The following is a 26,315-nucleotide window of genomic DNA, read 5'->3' as shown; positions in this document are numbered from 1 at the left end:
TATTAGGTGTCAAGAGGCCCGTCTTCTTGCTCAGCTTCAGAACTGGGGCTAAATCTTGCACAGAGTATCCAGTGGAATTATTCTGGACCCCTAAACATTTGAGACCCTACTCTCTCTCTCTCTCTCTCTCTCTCTCTCTCTCTCTCTCTCTCTCTCTCAGAGAGATGTATCAAGCTTTGGGGGGAAAGGTAATAGGGTCTAAGAATCAGAAAGTGAGAGATTTTGTGAGAGTGGCATTTACATGGCAAAACCAGGAGAACTCTCACAAAATCACTCAGTTTCTGATTCTCACACCCTATTACAATCCCTCCTTGGAGAGAGATAAAGTGGAGTAGTTGCCTAAACCAACCAATCATCATCTCACTGTCATTTCAAAGACCATTCTACATAAATGGCAGCTGAAAGCTGATTGGCTGCTTTGGGAAATATCTCCACTTTCTCTAACATCCATAAGGGATACTGGGGACACTTATTACGATGGAGTATAGATGGGGCCCAGCTGGGTGTGCTGGCTCCTCCCCTCTATGCCCTCCCTCACAGCTCAGTTAAGAAAAATGTGCCCTCAGGAGAGGATGCTCACTCTGGAGCTCCAGAGAGTTTATCTTCAGTTTATTTTCTAGTTTGTTATTTTCAGGTAAGCTGTTGGGCAACAGCTTATCTGCACCATGGGACACTGGAGGGGGTGCTAAGTCGTATCCCGCTGACAGGACAACGGTCCTGAAGGTCAGTGTACCACAGGCATTGCGCTCTCTCGCACACACCCGCAGCACGCCGCACACCCCCAGTACAGAGCCTGAAGGTCGACAGAGTGGTGAGTGACAACTGGGGACCACGCTAGCATGGGCCCTGGTTCTTTGTGCGTCGCGATCGCGGGGTGGGCATATGGACTCCTCTTGGGTTGATCCCATAGCCCCCCACCCGCGTAGACTGTCCAGCGATAGTGAAATTGGGTGTCAGCTTCTTAATGTTACATTGTTGGGGACATTTGCCACTATAAATATATGTATAGCTCCAGCACCATTGCAAGGGCCAGAGCTTTCTCAGAGCGGGACCAGCGGCTTCCTGGCGCCATTTCCTGCTCTCACAGCGCTGCTGCAGGACTGTCAGCTCCTCCAAGTGATACTCCATGGCCAGACACTGGTACAGGGGTGTAGTTAAGGGGGAGAGCTAGCTGTGGCTTGTATTAGGCTCCTCACGCACTGTACACTAAATTGCCTCTTTCCTAGCAGTTCAATTGTTAGTATCAGGCTGTGTGCTGGTTCCTCCTCTCTGAGTCTCTCCACACATACAGGGCTGGGCAGGCTTGCTTGTACCCTGTGTCTCTGTGTATGTCTGTGAACGTAAATGTCCTCTGTCAGCATGGTGAAAAAAGTTGTGTGTGCTGTTTGTCACCAGGACCGGCTTCAGGCTTACTAGCGCCCTGTGCGAGAAAATGTTGAAGTGCCCCACCACCACCACCACCACCATGCGTACACTCCTGGAAAAGTGGGTGTGGCCTCGCAACTTTATATAATCAAACTATAAATAAATATATTTTCACATCTTCTCTACACACACACAATTAGCAGCCTTACATACAATGCCCATAGTAGTGTTCCTTACACGTCTCCAGTATAGTGTCAGATGCATAATGACCCCAGTAGTGCAGTGCCAGATACACATGATATGCCCCCAGCAGGGCCAGATACAGATGATGTGCCCCAGCATTATATGCTCCACAGTGCCAAATACACAATATATGCCCCCACAGTGTCAGATACACATTATATGTTCCACAGTGCCAGATACACAATATATGCATCCACAGTGTTAGATACACATTATATGCTCCACAGCGCCAGATACACAATATATGCTCCACAGTGCCAAATACACAATATATGCCCCCACAGTGTCAGATACACATTATATGCTCCACAGTGCCAAATACACAATATATGCCCCCACAGTGTCAGATACACATTATATGCTCCACAGTGCCAGATACACAATATATGCCCCCACAGTGTCAGATACACATTATATGCTCCACAGTGCCAGATACACAATATATGCTCCACAGTGCCAAATACACAATATATGCCCCCACAGTGTCAGATACACATTATATGCTCCACAGTGCCAAATACACAATATATGCCCCCACAGTGTCAGATACACATTATATGCTCCACAGTGCCAGATACACAATATATGCCCCCACAGTGTCAGATACACATTATATACTCCACAGTGCCAGATACACAATATATGCTCCACAGTGCCAAATACACAATATATGCCCCCACAGTGTCAGATACACATTATATGCTCCACAGTGCCAAATACACAATATATGCCCCCACAGTGTCAGATACACATTATATGCTCCACAGTGCCAGATACACAATATATGCCCCCACAGTGTCAGATACACATTATATGCTCCACAGTGCCAGATACACAATATATGCCCCCACAGTGTCAGATACACAATATATGCTCCACAATGCCAGATACACAATATATGCCCCCACAGTGTCAGATACACATTATATGCTCCACAATGCCAGATACACAATATATGCCCCCACAGTGTCAGATACACATTATATGCTCCACAGTGCCAGATACACAATATATGCCCTCACAGTGTCAGATACACATTATATGTCCCACAGTGCCAGATACACAATATATGCCCCCACAGTGTCAGATACACATTATATGCCCCACAGTGCCAGATGCATATTATATGCCCCCACAGTGTCAGATATACATTATATGCCCCCACAGTGTCAGATACACATGATATGCCCCCAGCAGTAATGGCACTTCACACCCTCCACAGCTAATTGGATTGACCCCATTGTGTGCTGAGCTATATAATATATATATATATATATATATATATTTATTTGCAGTTATAGTATATGTGATACAGTTGCCAGGTTTTAATTCTTAAGGCTTTGTGATAGTGTAGGACCTGCATAAAGATGGGGTACCGTGGAGCGGTATGCAGGCTTCCGTGCATTGGCCAATTCACTAACTAAACCCCCATCATTTATTTATTGATGTTGTGAGGACAAGTGAGCTTGCTATGGTGAGTGCTGAATTCTCTATTTGTATATATATATATATATATATATATATATATATGTGTGTGTGTGTGTATATATAGTAGCGAATAAGCCGACACTCCAGCAAAGCCAAAGAATCTGCCCCGGTGCCTTCAAATATCCACCTTGCAGTGGATACCATATATTCCTTGTGTATGGCGGCACTGTGGAGTCTTAGTTAAATATAGTAAGTGCAGGCGACCAGCACCATACTGTAGATTAACGTTTCCGTTTATTTATAAAACTTTCGTCAGAACAAAATAACTCCATGCTGGGCTCCGGGCCGGTGACATCATAGAGCTGGAAACTGATGGCACAGTCTTTGTTATGCTTGTTGCAAGGTGATAGCGGGACCGGAAGTAGTACAGAAGAGAGCTCGTCGCAGCATGGAGCCCAGCATGGAGTCCGCGTCTCTATGTACACATGGTGCTACCTATATAGGTAAGATCTGTTCACTTGTTATTTTGTTCTGACAAAAGTTTTGTAAATAAACGGAAACGTTAATCTTCAGTATGGTGCTGGTCGCCTGCATTTACTATATTTAAATAAGACCCCAGAGTGCCGCGATACACAAGGAATATATATATATATATATATATATAACAGTGCAAGGCGCCAAGAGCCTCTGTAGTATGGCCCCCTTATTTCTCTCCATTAAATTTCAATCATGTGTTGATGTATATTCAGTAGTGTAAAATACAAGCAGCTTTGTTTAGCGCGCACAGCCACCATTACTCACCTACCTCTGGGAACCAGTAATCACTTGCAGGCGGAAATCAGCGACATTCGCCATTTTGCCATCCACTGGCACCGCCACCAGCACACCACCCCTTCTATGCAGCTACCGTCGCCATTCAGCAACATCCCCCACAGCGCGGCTTTTGCCATCACCGTTCAGCTCTTCCTGGCAGCCAGACTCATCTTCTTCGGAGGAGGACGCAGACGTGTGCACTAGAGCCAGCAGCTGTCACGCTTTGGCCTGCCTACAGCACTCCCCCTCCTCGTCACATAGCCACTGCAAGGAGGCCAGGAGGCGGGCCGCGGGACGGACTCTGCTGCGGTAGGTACCGGCTCCAGGCTCCAATATGGCAGTGAGATCTAGTGGCGCCCATTAAGTGTGGCATCCTGTTCGGCTGCTCTATTGGAACATGCCTGGAGCCGGCCCTGTTGGTCATACCAGGTTTTCCCCCTCTCCCGTGGATTCTCTCATGTGTGAACAATGCAGTCAGCCCTCACAAACTAGTAGGGCTTCTGGGGGTGAATTGCAGGAGCCTCCTTGGCTCAGTTAAATTAAAACTTTGATGGCTGACACAGGAGCGGTCCTTGGTGCGGGCAAGCAGTGCATGCGCCCGGGGCGCTGTGGACTGGGGGCGCGGCCGCAGTCACCCCGCAGGCACCGCCGCCTACCCGCACCCCACTCCCCGGCTGCAGCAGACGCCGTGGGCTGTGTGGGCGTCCGCTGCAGCCGGCTCCAATGACAGACACTAGAGGTCAGGATTGACCTCTAGTGTCTGTGCGGCGCTGCTATGGGAGAGACGTCATGACGTCTCTCCCATAGAGAGGAGCCACGGCAGCCAGACGGAGCATCAGCAGCAGTGGCAGCAGCGTTCAGGAAGCAGGAGCAGGGCAGTAGTAAGTATTTTTATTTTATTTTTGTGTGTGTGTTAACAGGGGGCACAGCAGCAGAGGGCACAACAGGGGGCACAGCAGCAGAGGGCACAACTATCGGGGGCACAGCAGCAGAGTGCACAACTAGGGGGGGCACAGCAACAGGGGACAAAACTACTGGGGGCACAGCAGCAGAGGGCACAACTATTTGGGGCACAGCAGCAGAGGGCACAACAGGGGGCACAGCAGCAGAGGGCACAACTATTGGGGGCACAGCGACAGGGGACACAACTACTGGGGCAAATCTACTGGGGACAAAGCAACAGAGGGCACAACTACTTGGGGCAAAGCAACAGGGGGCACAGCGACGGGGCACAGCTACAGGGGGCAAATCAACTGGAGGGCACAACTACTTGGGGCAAATCTGGGGGCATAACTGTGGCCATGCCCCTCCCCTATGAAGCCACGCCCCTACTTTTTTAAACGCGTGGGGGGGGGGGCGCCAGTGGAAACTTTCGCACTGGGCGCCACAAGGTGTAGAACCGGTCCTGGGCTAACATGTTAAATTAATTACCTACTCCTAGGCAGGAAAGGCAGCAGTTACAAAAGTCTGTGGCTGCTCTGACAAAAGATAAGGCAGACAGCAGACGTGTTTATACTCTCTCTAATCCATTACCCCAAAAAAGGGGGTTACCTGATATCCTCTCGGAATCCGAGGAGGAGGTACCAGATGTGGAAGAGGGGGAGGAGCTTGAATCAAATACTGAGTTAGATGATTCGTCTACTGCACAGGGGGTGGATTCCCTTATAATTGCAATAATAGAGGTCTTAAATATTCCTGGTGATGAATCTGATGTGCAGCAATCCTTTTTCTCTGCACAGAAAAAGGTACAGGTCACATTTCCTGACTCAAGGGAACTGGATGACCTTTTCAGGGAAACATGGGTTACTTCTGATAAGAATTCCAAGTGTCAAAAAAATGGATGGCCGCTTTTCCATTTGCTCAGGAAGGGCATAAGGTTTGGGAAACTCCCTCGGCGGTGGACACCTCAGTGTCACGCCTATCTAAAAAGTGGGTGGTCTTCTGTTTGCCGGCGGTCGGGCTCCCGGCGCTCAGTATACCGGCGCCGGGAGCCCGACAGCCGGCATACCGACAATTATTTTCCCTCGTGGGGGTCCACGACCCCCATAGAGGGAGAATAAAATAGTGTGGCGCGCGTAGCGCGCCACCGTGCCCGTAGCGTGGCGAGCGCAGCGAGCCCGCAAGGGGCTCATTTGCGCTCGCCAAGCTGTCGGTAAGCCGGCGGTCGGGCTCCCGGCGCCGGGATGCTGGTCGCCGGGAGCCCGACTGCCGGCCAGCCGTAGTGAACCCCTAAAAAGTTAGTTCTGCCGGTTTGAGGGCCACAGCCTTAAAGGAACCTGCAGATAGGAAAATGGAAGCAACTTTAAAATCTATTTATGTTGCAGCAGGGGCATCCCAAAGGCCTATTATTGCGGGTTGTTGGGTGACACACGCCATACACACTTGGGCTGGTAACATTCAGGAGGGCCTGACAGTCCCTGGCCGACTTGGTGTTGTTGGTTCAGCATATTCAGGATTCTGCCTGCTTCTTCTGTGATACCATCAAAGGAATCGGTGTTATTAATGCCCGTACCTCTACCATGGCGGTCTCTGCATGCAGAGCGTGGTGGTTACACCAGTGGGTGGCAGATGCTGAGTCTAAAAAGAGTGTAGAAGTCTTACCCTTCACAGGTGATTGGCTGTTTGGAGGCGAATTAGACAATTGGATTTCGAAGGTGACCGCTGGAAATTCCACGTACCTCCCCTCTGCTGCTCCACCTGCTAGACGCTCTTACACTGGACCTTCTCTGCAGTCCTTTCGAACAGTGCACTTTAAGGGTAAAGCCAGGGGTGCCTCAAATGTGGCACAAGGTTTCAGAGGTAAGTCACGTGAGCCTGCTACCACAGGATCTCAGGACCAGAGTGTCAGCTCTGGCTCCTCAAAACCCTCAGCATGACGGTGTCCCTCTGCTCCAAGGGGATATCAGGGTGGGAGCTCGTCTGAGATTATTCAGCTCCATTTGGAACAGCTCCTGCAAGGACACCTGGGTAAAAGACCTGATTTCTCAGGGCTACAAACTAGAGTTCACCAGTTCTCCACCTCACAGGTTTTTCAAGTCGGGTTTACCGGCTTCAGAAAACATGTGCCTCACCCTACGGGAGGCCATTCAAAAGTTAGTCCAGACCCAGGTCATTGTTCCTGTGCCACTTCAGCAATGGGGCAAAGGATACTATTCCAGCCTTTTTGTGGTACCAAAACCGGATGGTTCAGTGAGGCCCATTTTGAACCTCAAATCGTTAAACCCATATCTGTGAGTTTTCCAGTTCAAAATGGTGTCTCTGAGAGCAGTGATCTCAGGTCTGGAGGAGGGAGAGTTCATGGTCTCTCTGGACATAAAGGACACCTACCTCCATGTGCCTACCTCCATATGCCCGCCTCATCAGGCCTACCTCAGGTTTGCTCTGATGGAGGAACACTATCAGTTCCAGGTGCTGCCCTTCGGCCTATCCACGGCCCCAAGGGTTTTCACCAAGGTAGTGGTGGAGATGATGTTACAACTCAGGATTCAGGGGGGTGAACATTGTCCCCTACCTGGATGATCTGCTGATAAAAGCAAGGTCAAAGGAAATCCTGCTGGACAGCATCTGCCACACAACATCCCTGTTGTCACGCCACGGTTGGGTTCTTAACTTTCAAAAATCCCACCTGGAGCCAACCCAATGCCTCCAGTTCCTCTGAATGATCCTAGACACGGTGGCTCAAAAGGTTTTCCTCCCTGCAGACAAGGCGGAGGCTCTTCAGGATTTGGGTCGAGCGATTCTACAACCACACAAGGTCTCGGTACATCTTTGCACCCATCTGTTGAGAAAGATGGTGGTGTCCTTCGAGGCCATTCAATTTGGCAGATTCCATGCAAGGACTTTCCAACTGGATCTCCTGAAGAAGTGGTCGGGTTCGCATCTGCAGATGCACCAAGTCATTCGTCTGTCACCACAGGCCAGGATTTCTATTCTGTGGTGGTTGCAGCCCTCCAACCTATTGGCGGGGAGGAGCTTCGGGATCCAGGATTGGATTCTCGTGAGCACGGACGCCAGCCTTCGGGGCTGGGGTGCTGTTACCCAAGGGTCACAGTTCCAAGGCAGGTGGTGTACCTAGTTCATCTGATTCCGTTGCTCCCCAGGATTCTAAAGAGGATCAGAAGAGAGGGAGTACAGGCAATTCTCATTTCCCCCGACTGGCCTCCAAGGGTTTGCTATGCAGATCTTCTGGCCATGGTTATAGACGACCCCTGGGCCCTGTCACTATGGCAGGATCTTCTTCAGCAAGGGCCATTCATCTACCTAGACTTGCGGCGGCTTCATTTGACGGCATGGCGGTTGAGCGTACATTCTAGCTAAGAAAGGTCATTACCACCATGGTTCAAGCCAGGAGGGCTGTCACATCGAAGCATTACACCATATCTGGAAACGATACGTCTCCTTGTGTGAGAGCCAAAGGCATCTGGCTGAGGTTTTCAACCTGGGGCGCTTTTTGCGCTTCCTACAGGCTGGTGTGGATATGGGCCTCAGGTTGGGCTCCATAAAGGTCCAGATCTTGGCCTTGTCCATCTTCTTCCAAAAGAAATTGGCTGCTTTGCCTGAAGTACAGGCGTTTTTGCAGGGGGTCCTTTGCATACAGCCTCATTTGTGCTACCCACGGCTCCTTGGGATCTCAACGTGGTTCTGAAATTTCTACAGTTCTCTTGGTTTGAGCATCTGATGTCTGTTGAGGACAAATACATGGAAGACAGTTATGCTCTTGGCCTTGGCTTGCTCCAGGCGTGTTTTGGAACTGGGTGCTTTGTCCTGTAGGAGTCCCTACCTGGTCTTTCATGTGGACAGAGCCGAGTTCAGGACTTGTCAACAGTTACTTCCAAAGGTGGTTTCTGCATTCCACCTGAATCAGCCTATTGTGGTTCCAGAGGCTTTAGCCACTTCCTCTCTCCCTGAGTCTTTGGATGTGGTGCGAGCCCTGAGGATTTACGTCAAGAGAACTTCTGCTATCAGGAAACCAAATTCCTTATTTGTACTCATCCTCCTGGCTATGGAGGATGTCCAATTTGGACATACAGTGTTGCAGGCGTCTCAGCATCTCTCCTACTGAGCGACGATCTTTACCTGCATATTCTCCTGCTGGTAAAGGCTCATCTCTATCTATGGCCGCCAGCCCCTAGTAGTACACTGATTACTCCCTCGCTACTTACTGCACATCTAAGCTCTATTGTGTATTGAGAATTGTGGTGCTCTTTGCTACCTGTACTCCATTTTTGTTATTATTTACTATAATGTTAAGTTCTGTCTCCCTGTACTGTTCTATTGTACGCCCTTTGTACAGCACTGCAAAACACTTGTGATGCCTTATAAATAAAATGTAATATTAATATATCTTATTACTATCACTATATGTTCCAGCTGTCTTCTATAAATCACCTTTGCAACCTTGTTGGGAGCTAGGATTTTTGCTATGTCCTATTGTAGGCCAAGGTGTTTAAACCATTTTGAGATGCATATTAAACGGGATGTAGTCAAAAGGTTGACAGTGTCAACGTTCAAAAAGTCGGCACCATCATCCAAATGACACCAGGTATCTTGTCAACATCAACATTGTCAGACTATTGACATTATGGTTAGGCTGTGGGCAGGAGAGTTAGGTTGCAGGGGGAAGGCTAGAGTTAGGCTGTGGCAAGGAATATAGGGTTAGGCTGTAGGTGGGAGGTTAAGGTTAAGCACTAGAGGGAGGGGTAGGGATTAGGGTTAGGGATACTAGGGAAATATTAATCTGAATGTTGGTGATTCGGAGGTCTGACCCAGAAGTCACATGACTCCAGGGACCCGAAAGATGCCATTGGAGTTGCTGCAGCCATCAGGAGCAGGTAAGTCATCACTTGGCCACCAGTAACGATATGTTGTAATTTAATTACTGTCGACATTATGATCATGTTAACATTTTCAGGATGAATGTCGACATTATGAGTGACGACATATCATACCAGCTCTATTAAACTACTACACAGACTATATGTAATGCCAAGCCATCTCCACACTGTTTGTTGCACCCAGTCTAAATTCTGCTGCAGGAATTATGGTGGTATGCATCACATTTTTCAATGTTCTGTCCCATGCTTTGAGCCCTCTGGTCGTCCTTTGCCTGGCTGCATCTGGTATATTTTGTCACCATTCATCATGTCGTCATCCATATTGTTGACATGAGAATGGTTGTAATGTTGACATGCTTAGCATCTTGACATTGACCACATCAACATTCATCATGTCGACATTGAAGAAATGTCAGTATGATTATACTGTCAACAAAATGTCCCTGGTAGAGTTTCTGTTGCTGCTGCTTACATAGAACAATAGCACTAATATGACAATGCAGCAGGAAGTGTCACGCCTCCTGCTGCATTACTGATCCTAAGATGCAGTATTGGTTCATTCTCCCACACCATTGGCCGGCTGTGTAACCCATGGGGTCATGCAAGCCGGCCGCCTCAGCTGCTACCAAGAGGACAGGAAATCTCCATCTTCTGACAGAGATCCCAACCTCTCCCTCCACTGCAATGACTGTGACATACCTCTGTTATGAGACTTGTGGTTTTCCAAGTACTGGCATGCAGGGAAGGCTTGCTGGGAACTGTAGTGCTCCTGTAAAAGACAACAGTATTCTAGTTTTTACTGAAATGCTATCAACTCATCACCCACTATCCAGAAGTGCCAGGGATAGCCCCAGGCTTCATCCCAGGCCTTGAAGTGCCCTCGAAAAGGGGGACCCCTTTATTGGGAGTGGTCCCCACTTCCCCAGGAATCCCTGTCATGGACTGGCTAGTTATGGGGATAAATGCTTTGGCAGAGAGACCCCATCAAGTGTGTCCCTTGACTGTGGCATTACTCCCTCTGCTAGTGGACCCCGGGTTTAAAAATATGGGGACTCCTACTCATTTTGTTCCCCAGGGCTGGTTATGCTTTTTGTGGGAGGGACCCCATGCTGGGTATTTTTCTGATTTTTTTACTATTTAATAATTTTTACACACAGAAACCTGCACGGATCTCGTTGATCTGTGCAGGTTTCTGTAAAATTCGCCAGCCAGAAGCAGGTCTTTTTTCTTTTTTGACTGAAGTGTTTTTATTATGGAGATTTTACATTACAGATCATTCAGATTAGTGTAAATGAATATGAGAACAATAACACGTAGGCATTGGATCTGCAATTATAATAACAAAAACATTAACATGAAGAAAAGAAAAAGGATGAACAGGGAGGAAAAATAGATGCCAAATACAGATTTAAGAGCATCAATTATACAATGAGTATATAATAAAAAATCATGAGTTATACAAGAAGTATGCAAGAAAGAAGTACGCACATGCCTGTAACTACTAAATGTGCAGGACCTCAGGGGAAGAGAGAGGAAAGACCTCAAATTCCAAGTTAGTCTGCAAGAGCTGAGGTCTATAAAAGTACGGACTGAGTAGAAACCTATCATGATCTTCTTAATTCAAAACATTCTGTGGGGCTAGATTGGAGGCGTAATAATCCGACCAAGATAGCCATTTAGTCAGAGGAGAAGTTGAACTTATTTAAATCCTATAGTTTCCATTTCATAACTGCGATGAACAGAGGCTATCATTTTCGGATAAACGTGGAGGATTTATTTGTTTCCAATATTGGGCTATAGCAGCCCTAGTTGCTATAAGTACTGTATATGGCCTATAACGTATATATATTCATTGGGAACAGTGGAAGGAAAATAATGTAAGAGTACAATTTCTGGGAGAAAGGGGAGTAACACATTTGTAATTCACTTAATGAAGTCAAAAACTTCTGTCCAAAGCTGTTTAATAATAGAACATGACCAAAATATATGAATTAATGTTCCCTCAAACCCACATTGTCTCCAGCAGAATTTAGAGATTCAGGACAGATGGAGGTCTATGAGGAGCGTTAATCCAGATCAGATCGGATAGGAAGAAACCCTTACACATGTACCTTTCAATTTTCACCCAAGGTTTCACCGGTCTTGTCGTAAGCCAATCTTTTAATTGGTCGATTACGCATGCGTGTTGGTAAAGTTCAAGATTCGGGAAGGCAAGACCACTACTACTTTTAGACCTATATAAACGAGCTCTAGCCATTCTAGGTCTTTTACCCTTCCAAATAAAAATAAACATGACAGAGTAGAATTTATTGAGTAGGTTATGAGGAACCAAATAGGGGATGGCCCTAAACAAATAGAGAATTTTAGGAAGGAGCATCATTTTAATAGAAGAGAGGTGCCCCATCCAAGCGATCTCATAGTTTGTCCACTTCTTGGTAAGGGCTGTAAACTGGGCTAAGAGAGGGAGAAAATTACATGCTACTGCATTGTGAAAATCCAAAGGGATTTTAATCCCTAGATAATGAAGAGAAGAGGTTTGCCATGAATAATTATATTGGGATGGTAAAGCTTGTAGGAGAGAATTGTCCATACCCAAAGCGAGTGCTTCCGTTTTGGATATGTTCAATTTATAATATGATATATTAGAATAATCTTGGAGATTGTTATGTCTTGCTATAAGAGAGGACTCAGGATTTGTTACGAATAGAAGAACATCATCTGCAAATAAGCAAATCTTGTGTTGCAAAGTACCCATATGTACTTCATCTACCACAGTAGATGTCCTAATTTTTTTCTGCTAAGAGCTCTTTCGCTAGTGCAAAACTTAATGGTGACAACGGGCATCCCTGTCGGGTACCATTAGTAATAGGGAAAAGATTGGACAGGAACCTGTTACTAAAAACTTTTGCCATAGGCCGTGAATACATGTGAAGTATATTATGTAAATACTGCCCACTAAACCCAAACCTGGTAAGAACTTCGGCCATGTATAGCCAATGAATCCTATCAAAAGCCATCTCCACATCAAGTGAGAAAAGTAATGAAAGTTTCCGATGCAGAGAGTGGGCCTCTAACAGGGAAAAGACCCTCCTGGTATTATCCGGAGCCTGACGGCCCATAGTAAAACCAACCTGGTCCTGGGTCACCAGGGTAGGGATCAATGGATTTAGTCTATTCGCAATTAATTTAGCATTTATCTAGACAGGTTTTTGCCAGGTTTGGGTATCATAACTATCTGAACCTCCAACATTTCACTAAGAAAAGGGTTCTTAGCCACATCAATGGGGGTAATTCTGAGTTGATCGCAGCAGCAAGTTTGTTAGCAATTGGGCAAAACCATGTGCACTGCAGGGGGGGCAGATGTAACATGTGCAGAGAGAGTTAGATATGGGTGGGTTATTTTGTTTCTGTGCAGGGTAAATACTGGCTGCTTTATTTTTACACTGCAATTTAGATTGCAGATTGAACTCACCACACCCAAATCTAACTCTCTCTGCACATTTTATATCTGCCCCCCCTGCAGTGCACATGGTTTTGCCCAACTGCTAAAAAATTTCATGCTGCGATGAACTTGGAATTACCCCCATTGTACAGATTAATGAGAATAGGAGAGAGGGATTCTCAAAATACTATATAGAAGTTATTAATAAACCCATCCAGGCCGAGAGCTTTATCTTTCTTGAGGGATTTCAAGGTAATGTGAAGTTCTTCATCAGTCCAAGGAGAACAGAGTGCAGAAGCGTTATCAGAAGAAAAAGAGGGTAGTTTAATTGAGTCTAGAAATGAGCATATGAGATGCAATGACGGTTGGGGAGTGAGAGGGCTTCGGTTAAGATTGTACAATTTCTCGTAACAAGAGGCAAATTGATTCAATGATACTGACCCATCTGGATTAATTAAGCTATTGATTCTATTAATTATATTTTAGCCCCTAAATTTCCATGCTAATAATTTGCAAGCCCTTTTTCCCAATGTATAAAATTTTTTATTTAATGCAGAAATTGCTCTTTGAACATGAGACAAGTATAAACTATTAAGTTTCCTCTTAGCTTCAGTTAAAGCCACAAGAGTAATAGAGTCTCTAGGAGATTTTTTATGTTGAGATTCTAGTTTTGCCACCTCAAGCTCATAGGCCAATTGAACTTCTTGATTCCTGCGTGCAATTCGTGCTGCAGCCTGGATAGCAGCACCTCTCATTACTGCTTTAAGGGCGCACCAATGGTTGGCAATAGAGGTATCAGCTGGGTCATTAACTTCCAAGTAAGACAGTGCGTCTCGTAAAATAGTAGCGCCATCCTCATCTCTCAAAATATAGCCCTGCAACCTCCAAGGTTTTGGGGGTGGGAATTAACTGTATTATAATTTGATATACCAAGACCATATCAAAGGAGCGTGGTCAGACCATGAAATCGGTAATATCTCAACACTTGGAATTAGTTGCAATGACCATTTATCAGTGAGGAAGAGATCAATTCTTGAATAAGATTTGTGCACTGCTGAATAATATGTATAGTCCCTTGCTCCCATATTTCTGATTCTCCAGGCATCATATAAGTCAGATTCAGCTAATAAATGAGAGAAAGAGGTGGCAAGAGAGTGAGCAGTATTCTTAGATTGTTTATCAAGGACTGAGGATTTATCCAGTAGTGGATAAGGAGCTAAATTAAAGTCGCCCATGATAAACACTATACCTCTCTTAACATCCTGAAGGTTTTGTAGAAAGGCTTTGAGGAAACGTGGCTGTCTGGTGTTAGGGGCATAGAGTGATACTAAAGTAACATACCTAAACCGTATCTTCCTCACGAGGATCAGATATCTGCCATTGCAATACACCCACTTGCCCTCCAAATGAAAAGGACAGGATTTATGAAATAGAATAGCTACTCCGTTTCTTTTAAATGGACCACAAGAGGTGTAGGATAAAAAATAGTTATTATTGGAGAACTGTGGGGGGAAGGGGGAGAGGCGAATGCAATGGAAAAATATGACTTCTGTATGGCAACGACTTCTGTTTTTTGATCTGCAAAATATTACTGGGCTAAACGCCTCTTACGAGGCGAATTCAGACCTTTGGCATTAAGGCTTAAAAACTTAACCATGAGGGATAAGAAACATTATTTTATATTAAACCTCAGTGGCGCACGCAGGGGGGGTTTCCGAGTACCCAGAAACCCCCCCCTCACTAAAAAAAAAAAAAAAAAAATTTTTTTTTTTTAGTTTTTTTTTAGTTTTTTTTCTGCATGACTATTATTATGCCTGCTGTCTTCCTGGTGGTACTTATAAGTGCTTAATAAAAGTTTACTTTATTTTAATTATAGTACATATATATCCAAGTGCATACATTATATACACATGTATATACATACATATAAACACACACACACATATGATATATATATATATATGGGTGTATATATATGTGTGTACTGTATATACGTATATGCATGTTCAATATGCTAAGTATGAATATATATATATACATATATATATATATATATATATGTGTGTGTGTGTGTGTATATATATATATATATAGAGAGAGGGGTATATACGGTATATATATGTGTGTAGATAAGTATATATATATATATATATATATATATATACATACACACAGACACACTAGTTTTACGGACCCGTCATATACTGGGTCACCTCAATCCCCACCCCCGTGTTTGGCTCCACCCAGTTCTGGAAACCCCACCATGCAAATCCTGCGTTTGCCACTGAACCTTTATATATAGCAGCAAAGAGTCAAATATGTTATATTGGGCATGTGCATACTTCTGTAAATACTGAAAATGTAATTTGGCATCAATAGGGAAAAAAACAGATAAAACTGAAAAAAAGAGAAGGAGAAAACAACAGAAATAGCATCCATAGAGGACACCATGATGTGCAAGTATAGGTGGGAGGTGGGTCATTCATAAATCACTTCCAACTATCACAATATCAATAATAATTAGATAACAGTCATCCTGACTAAAGCAGAAAAAGTCATCTTCAAATCAAGCAATAAGAGGAACAATGTTGTACCATGTGGATATAACCATACACTAATTACAATAAGAAACAATTATATTGTCACAAATGTAAAGGCCTTAAAGTAAAAATTAAACATAATAATACTTCAATTAGCAGTAATACTCAATTACAATATTAGAGAGAGAATACTATTAGAAAGATTCTTTATGTAGTATATTTCAAAATAAGGTAGAAGAGACAAGAAACAACCGAATATATTCACCATCTCACTATATATGAATAAACTTCAACCTGGAGCTAGCGACCACTCTGAGGGAATTTGCTTAGGTGACACAGCGGATGCCACAGGCTTGTTATCAAAAGGAATGTCCCATTTTTTCAGAATTGCAGGGCCATCTGCAGGAGCATTTATGACTGTGCTGATACCATTCTGTGACACTATCAATTTAGTAGGGAATCCCCATTTGTATTGAACGCCAGCTTACCTCAAAGCAGACGTGATGGCATAAAATGAGCATCTCTTGGCAAGTGTTGCGGGGGACAAATCTGAGAAATGTTGAAGAGAGTCAAGACAGTCCACAGTAGTTGAAGACGGTAGTGCAGCACAGAGAATCTGCTCTTTAATATGAAAAAAAGCACTATAAGAAGGGTGTCTCGTGGTGACTGAGCAGGCGCCTGTCTGAAATTTTGAAGTCTGTGGATTCTGTCAATTAGGAGATCCGACAAGGAGGCTTCTGGTAATAGCTTCTAAAAAAAATGTAGCAAACTGATACAGCTCAGCATCTACCAAATCAGGGATGCCTCTAATCTTTATATTGTTTCTTCTACAACGGTCTTCTAAGTCCTGGATTTTCTCACAGACAGAGGCAACTTCCTCCTGAAGAGAGTCGTGGGCAGTAATTAGATTGTTATGTGATGCAACTAACTCTGCCAATTTGTGCTCAATATGGTCCATCCTGCTACCAATCTCAGAAATGTCAGCATGGAGAGTTTGGATGTTAGACTTAAGTTCAGCAGTAATGTCCTTTTTAAATGAAGAGAGCATGGAATGAATAGACCGCAGTGTAATAGGTCCATCTAACGAGTCCATAATCCCTTGTGTATTAGTAGTGCAACTATGAGAGATTGGAGAAGTCGTTTGTAATGTTGGAGCCGGATCAGTCGAAGGAAGAGATGGACGGGTCTTATGCCCAGACAATGAGAGTCCAAAGAAATGAACCTGCAAGGCAGATTTGGCTTTTTTCGGAGGCATATTGATGTGAGCAGACGTAATATTGCAAGTTATACAGATTAGTTCAGGATGACTACTGTGTATCAGAAGGTCATTTGATCTAGAAGCGATGGCATAGAGAGCATATCGTTAGTAGGCCACACTTTAAAGAAAGAGAGTCAGTAGAGTGTAGTATCCGGTATAGACCACAAGATGGTTCTGGAGCCAGCGGCCAAGGGTTCCGTGTATAAGATCACAGCCAGTAAAAGTTATAGATACATCTTGCTCAGTTTATCTATAGAGTGTGCAATAAACAAAAACTTATGCACTGGTATTAGAAGTAGGATCTCCCGAGAAGCAAGCGTAAATCCTAAACTAGAGGTAGATATAGCAGAATGTTCACGAACCAGCCGACTGAACACCGTACCACAGGTAGATACTTTAGGATTCAAGGGAGTCACCACCAGGCGGTGGATTCTGCACAATATTCACCGCAGTCGTAACTGTATTCAAGAAATTTGGTGGTGATTAACACGTTACAGGACTATATATCTAGTAACACCCAGTTTGACTTGTCGTATCATCGACATCACAAGCCTCAGTGAAAAGTGGAAGTATATATCCAGTAATAAGAACAGGTTGGTCAAAGGGCACTTATCAGAGGTTGTACCAAACAAGACAAGTGTTACCTTCAGTGTTAGAAAGACTCTCGGCTGAGAATTGAGTTTAATAAAATCCTCCAGTTGGTCTACAGATTCCAAAGCAGATGTGGGTCACAACTTGCAAGGACTCCGCATTTGTCATCCAGATCTACAAACCACTGTTGTCTTGATCAAAGCTGAGGAGGGGCTGCAATATCTGCTGTTGCTGTAGTCTCTTTTTATTTTCTTTTTTTAGTAAAAAATAAAAATAAAACATATATATATATATATATATATATATATATATAGTCTGTTTATGTATTTTGGGGGTAATTCAGAGTTGATCGCAGCAGCAAATTTTTTAGCAGTTGGGCTAAACCATGTGCACTGCAGGTGGGGCAAATATAACATTTGCAGAGAGAGATTTGGGAGGGTTATTTTGTTTCTGTGCAGGGTAAATACAGGCTGCTTTATTTTTACACTGCAATTTAGATTTGAGTTTGAACACACACCACCCAAATCTATTTCTCTCTGCGCATGTTATATCTGCCCCCCCCCCCTCCAATGCACATGGTTTTGCCCAACTGCTAATAAATTTGCTGCTGTGATCAACTCTGAATTACCGCCTTAGTTATATAGAGAGCTTCTCCTGCACTTGTCTCGGATGGCTAAGGGAATAGTAGACCTCCGAGAGTGGGATCAAAGGTGCTTACCCTCAGAGCCTCCTCTGCAGCCATGTAAAATGGCATCTCAACTTCTGGCCCAGGACCGTGTTCACCCAATCTCCAAAGCGCTCTTCACTGTAGGGTGCAGCGCAGGAGGCAGCGGGTGGATCTGGGCGTCCAGGCAGCATTAACCACCATCACGGAAGTACAGGCAGGGAGGAAGCTTCTGGGGCTGAAGACAAGCCGGCGACAGATCGGGCCGCGGCAGGAGCTCCAAACTCCAGCCCGCGGCTTCAGGTAACAAGATAGGCCGCAGCCGGGATGGATGGCTTACACTCTCCAGAGGTCATCAAATGGTTCAGAGGCAGTGTAGCTGTGCCGGTTAGCACAACAGGGCAGAGGGGACAGGGGAGGAATAGATATTTAGCCCCCAAAACAGCATCAGGCTGAGGAGCTGTAACCGAGCACGTCCTCCACAGTCTGCAGCTAGGCCACCCCAGGTCTTTTTTTTTCATGAGTCTTTTTTACTAGCTCTGTGCAAGTCTACAACTCGCACGTATTACATTGTGCAAGTTTGCCCTCTGCGATTAGTGGAAATGCGAGTTACATGCGAATTTGCATGTTTTTGCAGCCGATTACATGTGTGAGTTTTCAATATGTGTGAGTTTAGCACTAAAATAGCACCTTTACAGAATTCGCACCCTATTACATTTGGGATGGGAGAGTTAAGGTGGGTGTAGTAGGGTATGCCGGCGGCCAGGCTCCCAGTGGCCAGCATACCGGCGCCGGAATCCCGACCGCCGGCATACTGACAGCTTGGCGAGCGCAAATGAGCCCCTTGCGGGCTCGCTGCACTCGCCAACGGTGCACTCGCCACGCTGTGGGCAAGGTGGCGTGCTACGTGTGCCATGCTATCTATTCTCCCTTTAGGGGGGTCGTTGACCCCCAAGAGGGAGAAAAGGTGTCGGTATGCCGGCTGATGGGATTTCGGCACCGGTATACTGTGCACCGCGATCCCAACAGCCGGCAAACTGAAGACCACCCGTTAAGGTGTAGCTATGGGAGGAAACAGGTGGGATTAGCCTCTAGGAGGAGGTTGGGATTAGGGGCAAGGAGTAGTTATACTTACTGCCGGAAGACCCGACAGATCCACAAAAAGTCATCAGGATTTCCTTGCTAGACCTGAAAGACACCTTGGAACTGCACGACCCACCTACCACCAGGAACTTTGTGTCAACATTCTAATCAAGTTGACATTTACTTTATGTTGACATGTTGCATGTTAAACATGGAAATGGATGATTCTGCCACTTCTTGAATGTCCATGTATAATTAAATCCAGTGTCACTCAATGTAAATATAGAGAAAATAAAAATGAAAAAATATATAGTGCACACTATAGAATAATATGGCACTTGTCATGATGTGAGGGTTTTTTAAATTCGGATTTGGATCTTTGACTGATATGGACCCGGGAGGTGGTGTTTTGAAAGTAGCTGATATAGCTTGATATAATTTCTGCTCATAGATTATGGGGATACGTGTACTAGTAACGGGTAGTTTATGGAAACCTAGAACAAGGGCACAGAGTCTAATATAATGGTGGTTTTCACCAGGGACTCCCGCAAGGAAGTTTGGGCTTCACTACGCCCGGCATGCAGGTCATGGCCCCCTGATTGGGTCACTCAGTACTAGCACTAGGTAAACTCTGAGAAAATAAGGAGACAGAACACTGAGGAATGAAGCTTACTGATTAAGATCCGAAGATTTGCAGTATCAGACTGAGAGCTGAGATGCTGGTATTAACCAGGAACTGTGAATATAGCTATTGGCCTGGAACCCATGGAGCAATTATTGGTCTGGAACCAGTGGAGTAATTATTGGAGTGGAACCGATGGTACAATATCGGACTGCAACCAATGGAGATAGTATCGGACTGGAACCAATGAGAGAGTATCGGTCTGGCACCGTTGGCAGCTTGTGACTCCTTGGATGGACATCTTTATATCTGCAGGGTGACAGGGATTGGCTGCTTCAGTCAGCTGAGTAAATTGCTCTCCAGGATTGGCAGAAAGTAAGTCATGTGATTGGAATCAACATGGCGGCGCACGGATCTGACAGGAAACAATCCCGCAATCCCTACCAGACCCCCCAAAAGTAATTTGCACCCCTGACTGAATCACACACAGAGCTCCCCTCTGCACCGCTGATCACCGACAGTCTACAGCCCTGCCAGGCAAATAGCACTGCAGGGTCCGGAGAGGTGAGAAGCAGGTCTCCCGCAGCACTTGTCTCTGGGTAGTGACACAACTATTAAATAATAATAAAAACTCACCCTTTTGAGGCATTGGACAGTTCTTCGGTGGTTGCATAAGCAACAGATGGCGATCATTCGGGATGCAGGCACACGTCCCTGATGCATCTTATACATTCAAATACAGATTTTTGGGAACTTCCTTTAGTGATCCTCTTTCAATTCACATAATTAAATGGAATGACATAGATTGCCAGACATCATGCATGTCAATGGTAAAGATTGTCACAAAGGGGCAGCGGCGGCTGCCGTGCTTAACTCTCCACTGTGTGCTCCGTCACTGGGCCAGTGATGTGTGTCTGCCGTCACGTGACCGCAGTGGCCAATAGGAACAGAGCAGGAAGTTTAAAGGGAGACGCCGGGCAAAGCTCCGGTGCCTGAGTATTGTCGCTTCGCAGCTGTTCCCAGGCTCACGCTGCAGATCAGGAAGGAGTGTTCCCTAGCCCTCCGTGTTCCAGTCTTGCAAGTGTGATCCCAGTCTCCAGCATTGCAAGTGTGATCCCAGTCTCCAGCATTGCAAGTGTGTTCCCAGTCTCAGTGCCAGATTAACGTCCACATGGGCCTGGAGCTGAAATTTATGAAAGGCCTATTGTGTACTGCTGCAGCAAATCGGATTAAGGAGGGGGGAGCGGGGTATATGTTATCCTGGGGCACCCTCTCTCAGGGCCCTACCGTGTCTGCCGTCAACCACTAGCCGATTGCTTGTATTTTTATTTTTTTTATGAAGAAGTTCAGCTGTGGGAGAGCCCTTCCCTATGTGTTCAGTAGTTTCCTCTAATACTCCCACCATGCACCTTGAAGCCGAGTACCCAGCATGGTCAGCTCACATCAGCGGTGGGTGCTGATTTACATTTGACATTAGAGGAGGCATCACATAGAAGGAGTAGTGAAGAATGGCTTCACTCTCCTGCTGCGTAAGCGAGCACAACCGTCACATAACAGGAGACTCATTACAGCCCCAGCGGCGGACACCCACCAGCACTAACTGACCACCATATATTACAGAGAGCATCAGTGACCACTATATATTACATAGAGCATCAGTGACCACTATATATTACAGAGAGCATCAGTGACCACTGTATACTAAAGAGAGCATCAGTGACCACCATATATTACATAAGAGCATCAGTGACCCAGTTTACTACACAGAGCATCAGTGACCACCATATATTAGAGAACATCAGTGATCACTGTATATTACAAAGAGCATCAGTGACCACCATGTATTACAGAGAGCATCAGTGACTCCCGTATACTATAGAGAGCATCAGTGACCACCATATACTACAGGCAGCATCATTGACCACTGTATATTACAGAGAGCATCAGTGACCACCACATACTACAGAGAGCATCAGTGACCACTGTATACAACAGAGAGCATCAGTGACCACCATATATTACAGAGAAAATCAGTGACCAACATCTATTACAGAGAGCATCAGTGACCACCATATATTACAGAGAAAATCAGTGACCATCATATATTACAGAGAGCATCAGTGACCATCATATATTAAATAGAGCATCAGTGACCCATGTTTACTACAGAGAGCATCAGTGACTACCATATATTAGAGAACATCAGTGACCACTGTATATTACAGAGAGCATCAGTAACCACCATACATTACAGAGAGCATCAGTGACCCCCGTATACTACAGAGAGCAACAGTGAATACTATATATTACAGAGAGCATCAGTGACCACTGTATACTACAGAGAGCATCAGTGACCACCATATATATTACAGAGAAAATCAGTGACCACCATATATTACAGAGAGCATCAGTGACCCCTGTTTACTACAGAGAGCATCAATGACCACCATATATTAGAGAACATCAGTGACTACTGTATATTACAGAGAGCATCGGTGACCATATATTACAGAGAGCATCAGTGACCTCTGTATACTACAGGGAGCATCAGTGACCCCTGTATACTACAGGGAGCATCAGTGACCACTAGAGCCATAACTAGACATTTTGGTGCAGCATCTGTTAGTCACTATTCACATTACACACACGGCAGCTTCCTTTAGTCACATTACACTGCACGATAGTGTCCGAGTCACATTACACCACACAGCAGCATCTGTTAGTCACTATTCACATTACACACACAGCAGCTTCCATTAGTCACATTACACCGCACGATAGTGTCCGAGTCACATTACACCACACAGCAGCGTCCAATAGTCACATACGCAGCACGGTAGCATCCGTTAGTCACATTACACCACACAGCAGCATTCGGTAGTTACATTACACCGCATGGTAGCGTACGTAATACACATTGGCTAGAATTCAATTGATTATCACACACAATAGATGGATAATATTATATATATATATATATATATATATACATACATTCCAACATGACCCGCCCCACTAGGTACAAAATGCTCTGTTTCTGGACTTCCCTCTTAATTTATTATTGCCATCCCCTGTGAAGAAACAGCTTTCTTATCATTTAACTAGTTCAACACAGGTGATGGAAATCATAAATTAAGCGGTAAGCCCAGGAACAGAGCATTTTGTACCTAGTGGGGCGGGTCATGTTGGAGGGTCTGTATATATAATTTTATATATATATATATATATATATATATATATATATATATATCTGAGCAATATTTAAAACAGTATGCCATTAAAGTCACAGAACATGCAGACATAACTTTCATTGTTGGGATTTCAGGTGTTAACACAAAGGCTCAGTGAGAGAAACTCAGGACTGCTTAGTGTGCTGTCCTGGGCATAGGGATACACAGCATATACTCCTTTGTACCTCAAACAGCAGCTGCACGGAACACCTCACAGATGACTTGGGCGGGGAGCACTGTGTGATGTCCAGTGGGCGGAGCTTAGAACGGCCCGGGGGCGGTGCTTCAGGCATCAGGTCTCAGCAGTGGAAGAACCAGAGTGCAGAGCTTATAATGGCCCAGAGCTTCAATGGGATGGTATGTGAAAGGAACTTTTGCCAATCGTGGGCACTGCTGTAGATGGACAAGGAGGAGGAGCCTATCGCGATCTGGGGAGGAGCCTATATCAAACATGGTCTGGGTCTGAGCTTCAGCTGACGTGGGGAGAGCGCATGTGGACAAAGAGTCGGAGATTATCTCGATCTGGGGGAGGAGCCTATATCGACCTGGCCTGGGTATGAGCTTCAGCTGACGTGGGGAGAGCGTTTGTGCACAGCTGCTGGCAGCTTGGAAGAGGATAGGCAGAGCTTTTGCTCTCCGAGACAGGAGTCGAGTGAGGGAATACTATTGGTGATGACAGGAGAAAAGTTTTTTTTTTCTGTCAACACTATTTGAACTGCAGGGGATCTGTGGACCTATTTTCAGTGGGGGGCCTGGAGCTGCAGCTCCATCCGCCCCATTGTTAATCCGGCCCTGCCCAGTCTCCAGTAGTGCAAGTGTGATCCCAGTCTCCAGCATTGCAAGTGTGATCCCAGTCTCCAGCATTGCAAGTGTGATCCCAGTCTCCAGCATTGCAAGTGTGATCCCAGTCTCCAGCATTGCAAGTGTGATCCCAGTCTCCAGCATTGCAAGTGTGATCCCAGTCTTCAGCATTGCAAGTGTGATCCCAGTCTCCAGCATTGCAAGTGTATTCCCAGTCTCCAGCATTGCAAGTGTGTTTCCAATATCCATCATTACAAGTGTGTTCCCAGTCTCCAGCATTGCAAGTGCATTCCCAGACTCTCAGCATTGCAAGTGCGATTTCAGTTCTCACTGACATACAGAGTTCTTCAGCGTCGTTCTGAAATCATCATTCTTTTCTTCATACAGAGTTCTTCAGCATCGTTCTCAAATCATCATTCTTTTCTTCAGAGTTCTTCAGCATCGTTATCAAATCATCATTATTTTCTTCATACAGAGTTCTTCAGCATCGTTCTCAAATCATCATTCTTTTCTGCATACAAAGTTCTTCAGCATCGTTCTCAAATCAACTTTCAATTCTACATTCAGAGTTCTTCAGCACCGCTTTCAAGTCATCAATCCTTCTTCATTCCGTGATCCCAACATTGTTCATTCATTATCACCCATTTCCTTCCATGGTTTCTGGCGTTGTTCTCAAGTATCTATTATTAATAAATCTGCATGAGGAAAACCTACATCCGTCCGTCTTTATCGTGACCCAGCTACGGTTCCTCTTCCCGACCATTGGAAGAATCCCAGAGTACCCAATTCTCTCAGCCCAGATCAGCGACAGTATACTCAGGCCCAATGGACTCGTATGACCAGAACGTGGAAGCAAGTGCCATACAAAGTCTGGCTTCCCGTGTACAGAGTCAGGAGGCGGCACACGGTCAGGTGATGCAGTATTTCCAGGAGTTGTCGGGTTGTTTGGATCAAATTCAAGCATCCCTCAGAAAGGGTCATATTCTATTTTTTATACGATCGCCTCTGCCTGATTGACAAGCAGAGGCAATCGCTGGGAGGGAGGGGCGGAACGGTAGCGTTTGGCCGCCGTTTTGTGGGTTTGGTCCGGGCCGGGGAGTGATGAGTAGCTCCCGGCCAGCACGCTAAAGCTGTGCTGGCCGGGAGCTACTCTTAAAATGCAAAGGCATCGCCGCTATACGATGCCTTTGCACTTCTGCGATGGGGGCCAGACTGACATGCGGGGCGGGCTAACCCTGTGCTGGGCGTCCCAACCCTGTGCTGGGCGTCCCCCCGCATGTCAGGGAAGAAGTTCGTAGCTGTGCTAAGTTTAGCACAGCTACGATCAACTCGGAATGACCCCCACTGTTCATTCATTATCACCCATTTCCTACCGTGGTTTCTGGCATTGTTCTCAAGTATATATTATTAATAAAGCTGTATGTAAACTTACATCCGTCCATCTTTATTGCGACCCAGCTACGTTTCCTCTTCCCGACCATCGGAAGAATCCCAGAGTACCCACTTCTCTCAGCCCAGGTCAGTGACAAAGATGGTATTGGAAAATACAGGTGAATGGTTAAACTCACCCTTTTTGTGTTAATAAAGCACTTTGGAGTTTTAAATTCCCAATGTCTGTTGCAGGGGTGTTTTAAGAGAGGATAGGACCTGCGTGCAGCCTCCGTTGTGGGCCCCCTCCTCTCCAGCAGCAAATGGACTCTGGCATGATGCCAGAGTCTGCTGCGCATGTGCAGGTCTCTGGCAATATGGCTCCCGCACTTTGTTCCTGGGTACATCTCCAGTATGCATGCTCAAATCACTTTGAAATGGCCGAGGATTTTTTGAGCATGCATTTTTCAAGTGACTTATGTCCACAGAGCAGTGCCACCGCCACATAACTCCAAAGGGGTTAGCATATTATATGGGTGCAGGGTGTGCGGAGTGGACCTCCCTAGACCCAAGGGCCCGTGTGCACCACACACACTGCACCTATTATAGAAACACCTATGGTCTGATGGTTAATAATACCAAAAATAGATCCAAGAAGGTGAAAATAGAAAACAATGTACTACAACTGCATAAATGGTGCTCAAAAGATAGAAAAAGAAAACTTTCTTAAAAAAAAAATTTTGGGGGAAAAATCTAAAAAGAATTAGCACTTAAAAAACAAACAAACAAACTGGTAAAAGACCATATAATACTTAGAGATGAGCGGGTTCGGTTTCTCTGAATCCGAACCCGCCAGAACTTCATGGTTTTTTTCACGGGTCCGAGCAGACTCGGATCTTCCCGCCTTGCTCGGTTAACCCGAGCGCGCCCGAACGTCATCATGACGCTGTCGGATTCTCGCGAGACTCGGATTCTATATAAGGAGCCGCGCGTCGCCGCCATTTTCACACGTGCATTGAGATTGATAGGGAGA

General features: G+C 45.4%; 1 protein-coding gene across 3 annotated transcripts in view; it reads left to right on the top strand.

Annotated features, from left to right (window-relative positions):
* Positions 1–26,315, top strand: part of LOC134969288 (transmembrane protein 272-like) — a 252,567-nt gene that overhangs the window by 206,155 nt on the left and 20,097 nt on the right. The window lies entirely within an intron of this gene.

Source organism: Pseudophryne corroboree, chromosome 11 (assembly GCF_028390025.1).
Source record: "Pseudophryne corroboree isolate aPseCor3 chromosome 11, aPseCor3.hap2, whole genome shotgun sequence".
Classification (NCBI taxonomy): Eukaryota; Metazoa; Chordata; class Amphibia; order Anura; family Myobatrachidae; genus Pseudophryne; species Pseudophryne corroboree.
This window is presented reverse-complemented; position numbering and strand designations above follow the sequence as displayed.